General features: G+C 42.2%; 5 non-coding genes and 1 pseudogene across 5 annotated transcripts; all 6 read right to left on the bottom strand.

Moving 5' to 3' along the window:
* Positions 1–227: 227 nt before the first annotated feature.
* On the bottom strand, positions 228–346 carry LOC142534771 (5S ribosomal RNA). The gene has a single exon (XR_012817192.1). It is a non-coding gene; the product is annotated as a 5S ribosomal RNA (ribosomal RNA).
* Positions 347–2,715: 2,369 nt separating this feature from the next.
* Positions 2,716–2,834, bottom strand: LOC142534796 (5S ribosomal RNA; annotated as a pseudogene).
* Positions 2,835–3,518: 684 nt separating this feature from the next.
* LOC142534768 (5S ribosomal RNA) lies at positions 3,519–3,637 on the bottom strand. Its single transcript, XR_012817190.1, has one exon. It is a non-coding gene; the product is annotated as a 5S ribosomal RNA (ribosomal RNA).
* A 683-nt stretch (positions 3,638–4,320) lies between these two features.
* On the bottom strand, positions 4,321–4,438 carry LOC142534784 (5S ribosomal RNA). Its single transcript, XR_012817205.1, has one exon. It is a non-coding gene; the product is annotated as a 5S ribosomal RNA (ribosomal RNA).
* Positions 4,439–6,008: 1,570 nt separating this feature from the next.
* LOC142534759 (5S ribosomal RNA) lies at positions 6,009–6,127 on the bottom strand. Its single transcript, XR_012817181.1, has one exon. It is a non-coding gene; the product is annotated as a 5S ribosomal RNA (ribosomal RNA).
* A 1,489-nt stretch (positions 6,128–7,616) lies between these two features.
* On the bottom strand, positions 7,617–7,734 carry LOC142534765 (5S ribosomal RNA). The gene has a single exon (XR_012817187.1). It is a non-coding gene; the product is annotated as a 5S ribosomal RNA (ribosomal RNA).
* Between the last annotated feature and the right edge of the window lie 592 nt (positions 7,735–8,326).

The raw sequence follows: 8,326 nt of genomic DNA on the forward strand, positions 1-8,326 counted from the left end.
AGGGTCTTATAAAAGGAATTCGGCTAAAATCTCGCCAGCTAATTTCGGAGTAATGTGTCTCGTTCGTTTGCCCGTTTACAATCAAATTAGGCTACAATTTTGTCCAAATCCGGCAGTGCCCGAGCTACGTTGATTTCACATGTCTTATCTGGTCCCGATCGAGATTCAGATGAATTTGAGCCGAAAATCGTTTGTCAACAAGTAATCAAAATAGAAAAACACGAAAAGAGGTGCAACACGAGGACTTCCCAGGGGGTCACCCGTCCTAGTACTGCTCTCACCCAAGCACGCTTAACTTCCGAGTTCTGATGTGATCCGGTGCATTAGTGCTGGTATGATCCCACCCGACATTGAGTGGGATGTTTATTCTTATATCCCTCAAGTACGTGTGGCGCGGGCGGGGATGGACAACGAATAAATCCTTATATTATTTCGAAAATTCTGATTCAGCCCTTAAACGTTCGTAAATTGCCCTTAGGTCCCCAATCGTTCGAAATATTGCATTTTGGTCCCTTAAATTTCGATACTTGTGGCGCGGGCGGGGATGGACAACGAATAAATCCTTTATCGGTGCGGGTTTTTCAATAAAAAAATACGAACTTTTTGGCAACCCGGCTATTTAATTCCCAAACTATTTTTACCAAAACTTTACTAATATTTTATTTAATTCTAATTAAAGACTAATGGGCTTAATCAGGGGCTTAATAGGCCTAAAGCCTTGTTAGTGTTTAATTAAGTATATAATATGTAAACCTTTCCCATAACCCTACGATTCTTTCAAAAGCACATGGCCGCTCTTCTAAAAATACCTAGATTACACGGCACACACATTCTTAAAAATTGAGGCAAACTTTCGAGCATTGCCAAGGGAAAGTCTTAGCCAAGGTTCTTGCTCCGTTCTTCGTCATCGTCAACGGTTTTTCGTGTGTAAATTACGCATAGGCACACATATTCTTCCCTTCAAACCATCATCACATCATATTATATTTTTATGCATGAAAATTTTGGGAAACAAGTGACACTTTGAATTATTTTCGTTTTTATGCAATCCATGAAATTCCAAGCATGATTTTGATTCAAACTTTTGTCGTTTACATGTATATACGGGTTTCCATGATATAGGTTATGTTTAGGCATGATTTTACACGGGATTTAGAGTCCTAGATAATCACCTTAACACCACACACGCAATAGAACACAAGCTGTGCAGCAACCTTCTGTCATGGAGCAAAGGGGTTCGGTTTTATTGTTGCAGGGGCTAGGGCTTGGTTGGCTGGTTCCAGGGGTTAGCCAAGGTCGTGGGTGAGTTAGGGAGAGAGTCCGAGCCATGCTAGGACTCGCTCTCAAGGGCTGGGAAGGAGTCCTAGCAAGCTATGACTCCCACCCGAGAATCAAGGGGAATTGCGTGTAGGGTTCTGGGCTTGTTGCAGGCTGGTGGCGTGGTCCAGAGGGCCTGGGCTGGGTCAGGTCGAGTGCTTAGGGTCCTTAGGGGGTGCACAAAAGGTTGGTTTGGTGGCTGGGTTCGTTGGTAGGGGCAGGGAAGCTTGATCAAGAGTCCTTGTCCAACAAGGATTTCTCGGTATGGGGCTCGTTTTTTGGTTTGGGGTGTTTTTCGTGGGATCTTTGGGTCCATTAGGGTACTTTAAGATGTTGGTCAAGTTTTGGATCAATATGGTTCGGGGGTAACTCTTGAAAATCAAGAGATGGCTCGGGGTCGAAGATTTTGGGTCATTAGGGTTTTTAAAACTTGGGAAAATTGAAAAATGGTTCACGGGGGTCGAGTCGTGGTTCATAAGGGCTAAAATAATATAAAAAGACTAAATTCTCAACTGGTACCAACACTTAGGAATGTAGGTACTTAAGGGAGGTCCTGGGTTCAAGTGTTGGGGAAGGCGAAAGAAACCACTTACCAGGGGTGAGATATTATATGAGTGACGGTGCATTGGCATGGGCCGAGGCCCATGCTGAACCATCCTAATGACCTATGACCAGTAGTGGTGCGTGGGTATGGGTCGAGCCCTTTGTTGCTTCAGCCTAATGGCCCATGATCGTTACAAAAAAAGGCGCCTTTTTTTGTAAAGATCATGGGCCATTAGGCTGAACCAACAAAGGCCTCGGCCCATGCTAGACCATCCTAACGACCCATGACCAGTAGTGGTGCGTGGGTATGGGCAGAGGCCTTTGTTGGTTCAGCCTAATGGCCCATGATCATTACAGCACTACTCTCGCCCAATCAAAACCATGAAGTTAAGCGTTCTGGCGCGATGGCAGAGCTAGGATGGGTGACCTCCCTGGGAAGTCCTCGTGTCGCGACCGTTTACGTAAATTATGGATAAAACAGTCGAAATAATTGTTTTTAATGAGTTAACTGTCTCCGGAGTAATCTGCGTCATACCCTTCCGCACAGAACCGGCTCTTGACAACAAAAATCGCTAAATGTTCCTAGAAAATAGAAAAAAAAATTAAGAAGAAGAAAATAGCATATGTAAAGCTATTATTATGCATAGAATTCGATTAAATGGAACCGGAATCGAATTTAGAACTTCCTAAGCGGATTTTTCGAGGAAACGGAAGCTTAACAGAAGCGGAAAATCGCAAATTAGAGGGACTTGGAGAAGGAATTTGGCTAAAATCTCGCCAGCTCATTGCGGCGTAATGAGTCTCGTTCGTTTGCCCGTTTACAATAAAATTAGGCTACTATTTTGTCCAACAAAAAGGGTGCAACAAGAGGACTTCTCAGGGGGTCACACATCCTAGTACTGCTCTTGGCCAAGTATGCTTAACTTCGGAGTTCTGACGGGATTCGGTGCATTAGTGCTGGTATGATCGCACCCGACATTGAGTGGGATGTTTATTCTTATATCCTTTGAGTACGTGTGGAGCGGGCGGCGATGGACAACACGCGGCACTGCTCTTGCCCAATCAGAACCATGAAGTTATGCGTTCTAGCGCGATGGAAGAGCTAGGATGGGTGACCTCCCTGTGAAGTCCTCGTATCTCGACCGTTTACGTAAATTATAGCTAAAACAGTCGAAATAATTGTTTTTAATGAGTTAACCGTCTCTGGAGTAATCTCCGTCATACCCTTCCGCACAGAACCGGATTACGATAACAAAAATCGCTAAATGTTTTCAGAAAATAGAAAAAAAAAATAAGAAGAAGAAAATAGCGAATGTAAAGCTATTATTATGCCTGGGATACGATAAAATGGCACCGGAATCGAATTTCAGACTTCCTAAACGGATTTCTCGAGGAAACGGAAGCTTAACAGATACGGAAAATCGCAAATTTGAGGGTCTTAGAAAAGGAATTCGGCTAAAATCTCTCCAGCTCATTGCGGAGTAATAAGTCTCGTTCGTTTGCCCGTTTACAATCCAATTAGGCTACAATTTGGTCCAAATCCGGCAGTGCCCGAGCTACGTTTATTTCACATGTCTTATCTGGTCCCGATCGTGGTTCAGATGATTTGAGCCGAAAATCGTCTGTCAACAAGTATCAAAAATAGAAAAAAAAGAAAAAGGGTGCAACACGAAGACTTCCCAGGTGGTCACCCATCCTAGTACTAGTCTCACCCACGCACGCTTAACTTCGGAGTTCTGATGGGATACGATGCATTAGTGCTGGTATGATCGCACCCAACATTGAGTGGATGTTTATTCTTATATCCTTCAAGTACGTGTGGAGCGGGCGGCGATGCACAACACGCGGCACTGCTCTCGCCCAATCAGAACTAAGAAGTTAAGCGTTTCTGGCGCAATGACAGAGTTTGGATGGGTAACCTCCTTGGGAAGTTCTCGTGTCGCGACCGTTTACGTAAATTATGGATAAAATAGTCGAAATAATTGTTTTTAATGAGTTAACCGTCTCCGGTGTAATCTGCGTAATACCCGTCCGCACAGACGTGGCTCACGACAACAAAAATCGCTTAATGTTCCCGGAAAATAGGAAAAAAATAAGAAGAAGAAAATAGCGAATGTAAAACTATTATTATGCCTGGGATACGATAAAATGGAACCGGAATCGAATTTCGGACTTCCTAAACAGATTTCTCGAGGAAACGGAAGCTTAACAGTAGCGGAAAATCGCAAATTAGAGGGTCTTAGAGAAAGAATTCGGCTAAAATCTCGCCAGCTCATTGCGGAGTAATGAGTCTCGTTCGTTTGCCCGTTTACAATCAAATTAGGCTACAATTTTGTCCAAATCCGGCAGTGCCCGAGCTACGTTGATTTCACATGTCTTATCTGCTCTTGATCGTGATTCTGACGATTTGAGCCGAAAATCGTCTGTCAACAAGCAATCAAAAATAGAAAAACACGAAAAGGGGTGCAACACGAGGACTACCAAGGTGGTCACCCATCCTAGTACTGCTCTCGTCCAAGCACGCTTATCTTCGGAGTTCTGTGGGATCCGATGCATTAGTGCTGGTATGATCGCACCCAACATTGAGTGGGATGTTTATTCTTATATCCCTCGAGTACGTGTGGCTCGGGCGGCGATGGACAACAAACAAATCCTTATATTATTTCGAAAATTATGATTCAGCCCTTAAACGTTCGTAAATTGCCCTTAGGTCCCCAATCTTTCGAAATATTGCATTTTGGTCCCTTAAATTTCGATACTTGCATGTTGATTTTATACGCCGTGACGTAAATTTTATTGTTGTGGGTTTTTCAATAAAAAAATACGAACTTTTTGGCAACCCGGCTATTTAATTCCCAAACTATTTTTACCAAAACTTTACTAATATTTTATTTAATTCTAATTAAAGACTAATGGGCTTAATTAGGGGCTTAATAGGCCTAAAGCCTTGTTAGTATTTAATTAAGTATATAATACGTAAACCTTTACCATAACCCTACGATTCTTTCAAAAGCACACGGGCACTCTTCTGAAAATACTTAGATTACATGGCACACACATGCTTAAAAATTGAGGCAAACTTTCGAGCATTGCCAAGGGAAAGTCTTAGCCAAGGTTCTTGCTCCGTTCTTCGTCATCGTCAATGGTTTTTCGAGCGTAAATTACGCATAGGCACACATATTCTTCCCTTCAAACCATCATCACATCATATTATATTTTTATGCATGAAAATTTTGGGGTGAGATATTCTATAAGTGACGGTGCATTGGCATGGGCCGAGGCCCATGTTGGACCATCCTAACGACCCATGACAAGTAGTGGTGCATGGGTATGGGCTGAGGCCTTTGTTGGTTAAGCCTAATGGCCCATGATCGTTCCAAAACAAGGCACCTTATTTTATAACGATCACGGGCCATTAGGCTGAACCAACAAAGGCCTTGGCCAATGCTGGACCATCCTAACGACCCATGACCAGTAGTGGTGCGTGGGTATGGGCCGAGGCCTTTGTTGGTTCAGCCTAATGGCCCATGATCATTACAGCACTGCTCTCGCCCAATCAGAACCATGAAGCTAAGCGTTCTAGCGCGATGGCAGAGCTAGGATGGGTGACCTCCCTGGGAAGTCCTCGTGTCCGACCGTTTACGTAAATTATGGATAAAACAGTCGAAATAATTGTTTTTAATGAGTAAACCGTCTCCGGAGTAATCTGCGTCATACCCTTCCGCACAGAATTGGCTCACAACAACAAAAATCGCTAAATGTTCCCAGAAAATAGAAAAAAAATAGGAAAACAAATAGCGAATGTAAAGTTATTATTATGCCTGGGATACGACAAAATGGATCCGGAATCAAAATTCGGACTTCCTAAGCCGATTTCTCGAGGAAATGGAAGCTTAACAGAAGCGAAAAATCGCAAATTAGAGGGTCTTAGAGAAGGAATTCGGCTAAAATCTTGCCAGCTCATTGCGGAGTAATGAGTCTCGTTCGTTTGCCCGTTTACAATCAAATTAGGCTACAATTTTGTCCAAATCCGGCAGAGCCCAAGCTACGTTGATTTCACATGTCTTATCTGGTGCTGATCGATATTCAGATAATTTGAGCCGAAAATCGTCTGTCAACAAGTAATCAAAAATAGAAAAACACGAAAAAGAGTGCAACACGAGGACTTCCCAGGGGGTCACCCATCCGAGTACTGTTCTCGCCCAAGCACCCTTAACTTCGGAGTTCTGATGGGATCCGGTGCATTAGTGCTGGTATGATCGAACCGACATTGAGTGGGATGTTTATTCTTATATCCCTCGAGTACGTGTGGCGCGGGCGACGATGGACAACACGTGGCACTGCTCTCGCCCAATCAGAACCATGAAGTTAAGCGTTCTTGTGCGATGACAGAGCTAGGATGGATGACCTCCCTGGGAAGTCCTCGTGTCGCTACCGTTTACGTAAATTATAGCTAAAACAGTCGAAATAATTGTTTTTAATGAGTTAACTGTCTCCGGAGTAATCTGCGTCATACCCTTCCGCACAGAATCCGCTCACGACAACAAAATAGCTAAATGTTCCCAGAAAATAGAAAAAAAATAAGAAGAAGAAAATAGCAAATGTAAAGCTATTAGCCTGGGATACGATAAAATGGAACTGGAATCGAATTTCGGACTTCCCAAATGGATTTCTCGAGGAAACGGAAGTTTAACAGAAGCGGAAAATCGCAAATTAGACGGTCTTAGAGAATGAATTCAGCTAAAATCTCAGCAGCTCATTGCGTAGTAACGAGTCTCGTTCGTTTGCCCGTTTACAATCAAATTAGCCTACAATTTTGTCTAAATCTGGCAGTTAGGGGTGGGCATAAAACCCGAAAAACCGAAAAAACCGACTGAACCGAATAATTCGGTTTAAATGGTTTGGTTTTATCGGTTTTCGGTTGGTTATGGTTTTAAAATTTATGAAGTTCGGTTTTTTCGGTTCGGTTTTCGGTTTTCATCCTCCAAAAAACCGAAAACCAAACCGGCCATATTATTGTTAAATAGAATGTTTTTATGTATAATGGGCTATATTATTGTTAAGTATAAGACTTTTTATATATAATGGGCTTATTAAGATTTAGGAACTTAGTATCATTAACCCTCAATTTTTCAATCCGATCGTTTTTCTCTTCTTTCTCACCACTCACAATTCGACGTTTTCTCTTTTTTTTTGTATATATTTCTTTAATGTTTTCGTAAGATATTTGTGTCCATTCGACCTGGTTGACACTTTGTATCATTCTTATTACTGAATATTCCGTTGGATTCATGCATTTTTCGCGTTTACATGATTAATTAGTTATATATTGTTATATATTCGTATGACATGTTTGTACACAATACATGTTATATATATTTATATATATATGTATATAAGATTAAGTCTCACAAATTAAATATTTGAAAAATACTATGATTTAGATTTTAAGGTTAAAGTGACATATAATTTTATTTCTCAACAATTTAGCTAACCGTATATAACCGGCCGTATAAACCGAACCGTATTACAAAAAACAGAACCGAACCGTAATAAATCGAAAACCGAAAAAACCAAAAACCGAAAAACCGAACCTGTGTAGAGTAAAACCGGACCAAACTGACCGTTGCCCACCCCTACCGACAGTGCCCGAGCTACGTTGATTTAACATGTCTTATCTGCTCTCGATCGTGATTCAGACGATTTGAGACGAAAATCGTCTGTCCAAAAGTAATCAAAAATAGAAAAACACGAAAATGGTGCAACACGAGGACTTCCCAGGGGGTCACCGATCTAGTACTGCTCTCGCCCAAGCACGCTTAACTTCGGAGTTCTGATGAGATCCGGTGCATTAGTGCTGGTATGATCGCACCCGACATTGAGTGGGATGTTTATTCTTATATCCCTCAAGTTCGTGTGGCGCGGGCGGCGATGGACAACACGCGGCGCTGCTCTCGCCCAATCAGAACCATGAAGTTAAGCGTTCTGGCGCGATGGCAGAGCTAGGATGTGTGACCTCCCTAGGAAGTCCTCGTGTCGCGACCCTTTACGTAAATTATGGATAAAACAATCGAAATAATTGTTTTTAATGAGTTAAACGTCTCCGACGTAATCTGCGTCATACCCTTCCGCACAGAACTGGCTCACGAAAACAAAAATCACTAAATGTTCCCAGAAAATAGAAAAAAAAAAGAAGAAGAAGAAAATAGCAAATGTAAAGCTATTATTATGCCTGGGATACGATAAAATGGAACTGGAATCGAATTTTGGACTTCCTAAGCGGATTTCTCGAGGAAACGAAAGTTTAACAGAAGCGAAAAATCGCAAATTAGAGGGTCTTAGAGAAGGAATTCGGCTAAAATCTCAGCTGCTCATTGCGGAGTAACGAGTCTCGTTCGTTTGCCCGTTTACAATCAAATTAGCCTACAATTTTGTCTAAATCCGGCAGTTACCGAGCTACGTTGAT

The sequence above is a fragment of the Primulina tabacum genome, unplaced genomic scaffold, assembly GCF_025594145.1.
Source record: "Primulina tabacum isolate GXHZ01 unplaced genomic scaffold, ASM2559414v2 Contig683, whole genome shotgun sequence".
In the NCBI taxonomy this organism is placed as follows: domain Eukaryota; kingdom Viridiplantae; phylum Streptophyta; class Magnoliopsida; order Lamiales; family Gesneriaceae; genus Primulina; species Primulina tabacum.